This window comes from Rhipicephalus sanguineus, chromosome 9 (assembly GCF_013339695.2).
Source record: "Rhipicephalus sanguineus isolate Rsan-2018 chromosome 9, BIME_Rsan_1.4, whole genome shotgun sequence".
NCBI lineage: Eukaryota > Metazoa > Arthropoda > Arachnida > Ixodida > Ixodidae > Rhipicephalus > Rhipicephalus sanguineus.
Window position 1 is genome coordinate 84,071,698 of NC_051184.2, and position 7,245 is coordinate 84,078,942.

Consider the following 7,245-nt stretch of genomic DNA (forward strand, 5'->3'; position numbering starts at 1 on the left):
CAACGCAACTCTTCAAATTCATGGCGGGGACACGATGGGGGTGCAATTGCCGCTCAATGGTACTACTTGAGAAAGCGTACATTGAAGGTACCTTGCGCTATTGCCTACCGGTGCTTCACCGATTATCACCAGCAAACAAGAGAACTTTTGAAGCCGCACGAAACAATTGCCTACGAATCTGTATAGGCCTCCCGAAGAGCTCATCAACCTCGGGAACTGTAGCGGAAGCAGGATGTCTTGCGCTAGAAGTTATCGCTTCTCAAGACACCATGTGCACTCATTTTCGACATCTCATACAAGGGAAGGAGAATTTTCTGTACCGCACACATCTTACCCACAGCAATTCTGCATTCGGACAAGCCGTGCAAAAGCTGCAACTTACTGCTATTCGACAGCCACTGCAAACAATGCCTCCGAGATTTCCTCCTTGGACACTTTCGCCTCTTGATAATGCCACGCCCGCTTCTTCTTTTATTTTGATGTGTTCGAGTTTGACCAGCAAGGACGGTTATCAACGCCCGACGCTGGCCCCGAAGCAGTGTTCGAGAAGCTTCACGATTTTGGTAGATCGTTTTGTTAAGATTGCGCGCCGCACGCGAATGTTCCAGCTTTGTCGAGAGATAACACCGCCACCAACGATATTGCTGGAAAGTTCCATAGCGCCTGTATAAAAGCCGACGCGCTTGACCGCTTGTCAGTTGATCTACGGACGACGCCCTGTTCGCCGCTATCATTGTACAGCGTGTATTGCTGTAGTGCTAGTTCTCATTTTCCGGCCACAAGTTCGGCCAAATAAACAGTTTCATCCTGCAAACGCCGACTGCTGTCTTCGTCGACGTCACGACCACGTGACAATATAAAACCATTTGTACCAGGCATGAACGGAGCAAAGGGACGCATCTCACAGACCGCACTGCTGTAGACTACTCTCCTCTACTTAGCCGAGCACTATACCCAGCACACTCATATTTATACTGACACCTCCACCACTCAGGAGACGTCATCCTATGGCCTCTATGTCCCCTCCACAAGACAAATGCTATCTTATCGCCTACAGAGGAGGACATCCTCGACGACAGCAGAACTTCATGGCATCAAAGAAGCTGTCCTCGATATTCTACGTCAAACGCCGAACCGATGGGTGGTCCTCACCGACTCCAAGGCAGCCCTCCAGATACTGTTCAACCTCTTAAAGAAAACAAATCATCATCCGATTTCATTTCATATAGCGTACTTACACCACTTGGCTGTTACGACAGGTAACTTTATCACATTTCAGTGGATACCAGCTCATTGCGGTATTCTGGCCAACGAAAGAGCGGATGAAGCGGCACGCAAAGGACTTCAAAACCGAAATTATAGGCGAACCTATTTCAATAAATCTGATGCTTCCCAGCTGGCTAAGAGATTTGCTTCCGAAGAAAACAAGAGGCTGTGGAACCTTTCGACACATCATTATGCTTTCCTCTACTCTATCGACCCACATCTAAGAACAATACTCCCATGCAGAATTCTTCGACACCTCGAAACTCTGTACCATCGTCTTCGACTAAACAGTGCTTATGGAAACAGTTTACGGCACCGCTTCGGTCAACCCGAAAGTCCGTACTGTAATAACTGTGGCTCTATAGAAACTGTCGAGCATATTTTGTTGGAGTGCCGAGGGTATGCCGAAGAGCGTGCGCTCTGTGAACATTGCATGCATATGCTGACCGAAAGAACTTTATCAATTGACTGTGTCTTGGGCCTTTACCCTGCGCCACGCAACAGAGGCAAGCGATGAAACTACTCTTCAGATATTTAGAGAGCATCGGTCAGCTCGACAAACTTTAATGACACCTTGAGAGCACGTAATTTCACTGTCAGCACACGTCCCCGCCCAAGATACAAAAAACTCAGTTTGTGTTTTTACCTCTTTTTTATTCTATTTTAACTTTTTATATTTTTTTTCTGTATCTCTCTCTCTCTCTTTGTGTCTTTCAGTCCCCAATCCCCTTCCCCACGCAGAGTAGCAAGTCAGCGAATTTACACACGCCGGCTAAATTCTCTGCATTTCAATAAAGAGCTATCTCTCTCTCTCTCTCTCTGGGTACAGGTGTGTCGTGGTTGCCAGTCGAAGCACTACACGACCACGGCCTACGCTCTTTGCTTCAAGCTGCGAATCCGTCGAGTGACCGATGTGCCAAGGAACGGAGAAACTCAATTCGTTATTCATTGTTGGTAGGGCGTGCCTACTAAAACCATGCACAAACAGGCAGAAATTTTAGTTGTCATCAATCGGGTCAGCTGCACAGACAGACACTAAGACACGGCTTCACGCATCAAAACACTGCAGATGTTCCCTGACATAGAGCCAACATGGCGTAGCTGGCTTGGGTTGGTAGATTAAAAGTGATTGCTACCGTGAAATGTCGCGAGCATCTCAGGATCTGGCAACAATCGCTTTGTTCCATCATGGCGGAATCCATGTGGTTATAGGTTTCAATGCATGGGCCCTATCGGGAGCGTTTCCTCTAGAGTCTGTATATTAACTGTATGTGCCGTGATCCCCGGCCATTGCTCAAGAAAAGATAGGTGTGTAAACTAGCCCTTAAGTGCGGTGAACAATTCGATAGCGTTGCGCGCATTTCTGCGACAAATGCGCTATGTGTTTGGGGCCGAACCTTACAGTCTCGCCCGCTTGCCTTATGCATTTGAAGAAAGCGTTGTTTAAGTGTCTTAAAGAAATTACACCATTTCCCGCTAAAGGGGACCATGAGGCGATGCGAAGCCGGAGCGCATGTACGATCGCGTTCCGTTGGCGTTCATTGGGCATGCTACCGACCTCGCGTCGTGGAACGCGAAGAGCAACGCTACGCGCGTCTTGGCTTCCCTCTAGCCTGGCCGTTAATTCTCACAGGGCGAGCGGGGAACGCGGTCGACAGGCGTGCGAGAGGGGACCAGCGTAGGAGAGGAGAGAGAGGGGGTGACGCGCAAGCGCTGGCGCTCATCGCGGCGTTGCGCAGGAGTGAATTTCGGCATGTCTAGCCCCCATTTCAGAGGAAGAGTGGAAAGGGGGAGAGAATAGGGGACGTGGAGAGGGTTAGGCTAAAGGGGAGTGTGTGAGTGGAGAGGGGAGGGGGAGAGGGGGAGTGGAGAGGGAAAAGGGGAGATTGGAAGTGGACAGGGGGAGTGGTGAGGGGGAGTGGAGAGGAGGTGTGGGGAGAGGGTATGCGCATGCGCAGTAAGGGTGGTCACGGAAGTGGACAGGGGGAGTGGAGTGGAGGGTGAGGGGGAGTGGAGAGGAGGTGTGGGGAGAGGGTATGCGCATTTTATTAGATGCGCCACCTTCGCATCTAATAAAAGAGGCTGCATACCTTATTTTTGGGTATTTGCCATTTTTGGTCTCCGCTATCGACTGCTTATGCAGTGGAAGACGAAGCAAATGTAGGCACTTACAAACGGACTTCAGGAAACGCAGGTAGCCAAGTGGCTCCTCCAGTCTGTGGTTTGTAGTACGTTAGATAACGGTGTTTACGAAATTAGAAGAAGCCAAACACGTATGCCAGCCCTCTACTGACACGAAGGTGCCTATGAGTCGACATATTTAACAGAGAAATGATTTTATGCTGCGGCACAACCGGACAAAGTGCATTTACTGCGGATGCGTTCCCTTTGAAGCGGTAAAAGCGAAGTATTTTTATTCTGCTTTCAACTTTCGAGTTGAATAAGGACTCGGGGAAAGTCGTTACAACAATCATGCGTGATTGGCATCTGATTATTTTGGTATTCACGCTGTCTATATATCGCTGCGTAGATTTGAATGTCTGTGCGCGGCAATACCAGTATTTTCCTTTGTACGGTGTTCAGGAGCGTAGCCGGGGGGGGGGGGGGTGGTTGGGGAGGTTCAATCCCCCCTCCCCCCGAAAGTACAACAAACGCACGAAACACATACAAACGCACGCAGGAACATACATGAAGTATGGTTGAACCCGCCCCGAAAAAAATTTTTTCGCTATGCCCCTGGCGGTGTTGGTTGCCTTTTTTAGTATGAACGAGTGCCGTGAGTGTCTCAAAGTCACTAACCGAGTGGTGCTCTCATTTTCTCAAACCGCTTTTGCGTCAAGCTTCCTAGACATGGTGTACATTTCTGCAGCACGAATTGGCTATTGGTAAATTTGTTTGGTTGTACGGCCAAACTGCGTATTCATGGCATAAATTGATGGTATAAAACGATGCGTGTGGCACAGAAAGCTCTAAAGCTAAAAATATGGAATTTCATTAGATTGCCTATAAATACACTTAAATTCGCGACCTTTTTTGGTGGTGCCGACTCATTGTACATGTGTCACATAATTAAGAGATCTGTCTTTTTAGGTACGTCGTGCGTGCATACGCAATAGCTGTAGATTATGCAAAACATTGAAGTCTGCATTGACGCGTAAAAAAAGAAAACTTTGCGCGTTGCAAGCGTTGGGCCAGACCAATTACGTACCAGTCGATCGATGATTACACTGTAATAATGACAGTTAGTCATTCGCACTTCTCTCGCAAGAAGCCTATCTGCACACATAAAACGGTTCCGACTAAAACAAATTTCAAGCAGCTTCACTCACTTCCCTAAGGCTGGATAAACTGCAGAGCTGGTGGCATCACACTGATAGACAAAGTCCGCGCCGGTATCAATAAATTTACACATGTTTTCCTCCTACTCTCCCAAACAAATGTGTTCTACGAAGTCTTCCTTTGTACCTTTTCTTTCTCTATTTTTTTCTGACTTTTCTTTCTTATCTCCCCGTGGTTCATAGGCTTTTTCCGCGGACTTCATCAGTTTTAGTGGACTAGTGGTGAGTAGTAGAGCTTGTGCTGCTTCTGTGGTACATTAATACTACGAAGCTGCGGACGAGGCTCTCCACGGATTAACCTCGACCTAAAAGAGCTCCGCTATTAAAAAACACGTACTTAATTTAATTGCAGGCTTTATAAAGTAATCCCATAACTTGACTACGCTTTTGACACAAGGCTGCGATATTTTTATACCACGAAAGCACCGTTTTGCAGTCATACGAGACCTACTTCCCCACAGCCCATTAATCCGTCTCAGAGTTCTAAACATTTCGCCGTCACCTGAGGTAAGTGCGGTAACAGTTTTTGTGGGTGAAACATGATAGTTCGCGAAAGACCAGGACGAATTTTTTAGTGACTCAGAAGGTTTATTTCTTTGAAATACGCATTGGTTTCCTTGAGTCGTTGTGCTACAAACGGATGGTTGCCTATTTTCTGTATCATAACCCTTCCGCCACTTTGCGGGATTCTTCAGAACTGATTTGCAATAAGGGTCCAGTTGCTTCGAGTTGTCGATGAATTCACCCTCACGCTGCCAATAGCTAGCTTTCTGGTTAGCTCAAATGGTAGAGCGACAGACGCGGAAAGAACTTGGTTCCGCGTTCGAACTCCACACCAGGACGAATTTTGTGGCGAATAAGACGCTCTATTTCTGAGAAATCCGTATGAATTTCGTTGTCGCTTCCTGCTACAAACAGGTGGTTGTCTATTTCTCTTTTGTGAACACGATCACATCAAACGTAAAAGAATAAGGGCACATGGCAATACCCTTCTAAAAATGCATCATCCCGATGCTGTCGAGCGAGCGAAAGGGCCGCGAGCGCACGATGAGCTTGGCATGTAAATCACGTTGTATTAAATGCATGAAATGTTTGTCATGTTACCTCCTCTCGCTTATGTTCGTCGTTTACTCACGTCATGCAATGCCAGTTTTCGTATATATTAAGCTACCGAAACGGCCGCGAGCACACCATGAGCGTGGCATGTAAACAACGCTTTAAATAAAATGCATTTCATGGACTTCATGTTACAAACTGTCATTACAGTCACGTCGCGCAATACCAAATTTAGTGTATATCAAGCTGGCGAAAAGGCCGCGAGCGCACAGTGACCGTGGCATGTGTGTCATGCCGCACAAGACATTCATATCACGATTTTCATGCTACCATCTGTCATTAATGTTCTTCATACAGCAATGTCTCGTCATACCAATTTCGGTACGTCTCCATTTAATGAAACGGCCATGAGTGCCCCAAGACCATGTCATGTTAATCATGCTGTACATGACATGTCTGGCATGATTTTCACGTTAGGAGCTGACTTTATGTTGGCGATACACTCTTGTCATGCCATAGAACTCTTGGTATATCTCAAGTTAATGAAATGGCCGCAAGAGCATGACGACCACTGCATGTAAATAATGCCGTTCATGACATGTACGCCGTTATTTTCATGTTATCACCCTGTGATTTACGTTCTTCGTAGTCATGTTATGAGATACCGCTTTTGGTATAAATCCCATCAACGAAACGGGCAGGAGAGCACAAGTCGTGGGCGGCTAGATAGATAGATAGATAGATAGATAGATAGATAGATAGATAGATAGATAGATAGATAGATAGATAGATAGATAGATAGATAGATAGATAGATCCTATCTGAGAGGTTGTAACATGAAAATCGTGACATGCATTGTCATGTGCGCCATTAATTACATGACAGTCTCGGGGTAATCGCGGTCGTTTTAGTGAATGGATACATACCAAAATTACTATGGCGTGGTATGGCTGTATAATAAACATATACCACATGTCTTAACCTAAAATAAAGTGCATGTCATGTACGGCATGATTTACACGCCACGCTCATGATGCGCTCGCGGCCGTTTGGCTAGCTTGATGTATACGAAAATTAGTATGGCGTGACATGACTGTATGACGAACGTACACTACAGGTCTTAACATGAAAATTATGATACTCTTTTAATGCACAGCATAATTAACATGCCTGGGTCTTGGCTCTCCCGCGACTGTTTCATTAGCACGATATATAACAAAATTCTAGTGCGACAACAGTGCATCACTGTCCGAAATGAAAGGCTTTAACATGCAAATCATGTTATGCATATCATGTACGCCATGCTTTACATGACACAGACATGAGGAACTCGAGGCCGTTTCAGTAAATGAATATATATACCAAAATTGGCAAGACGAGACATGCCTGTATGGCAAACATACACAACCGGTTGCAACAGGAAAATCATAGAGTGTATATCAAGTACGGCATGATTATCATGCCACGCTCATGGTGCGCTCGCAGCAATTGCGCCAGCTTGATGTATACCAACATTATTGCGGCCTCTCATGACTGTCTTACGGCCATAAATTACAGGTAATAGCATGAAGCTCATGAAATGCAG

The 7,245-nt window shown here is 46.2% G+C and overlaps 1 protein-coding gene and 1 long non-coding RNA gene across 5 annotated transcripts in view; one reads left to right on the top strand and one right to left on the bottom strand.

Moving 5' to 3' along the window:
- Positions 1-7,245, bottom strand: part of LOC119405969 (uncharacterized) — a 326,987-nt gene that overhangs the window by 102,621 nt on the left and 217,121 nt on the right. The gene's annotated exons all lie outside the window — the stretch shown is intronic.
- The window catches only part of LOC125759854 (uncharacterized), a 37,463-nt gene that overhangs the window by 18,904 nt on the left and 11,314 nt on the right, over positions 1-7,245 (top strand). The gene's annotated exons all lie outside the window — the stretch shown is intronic.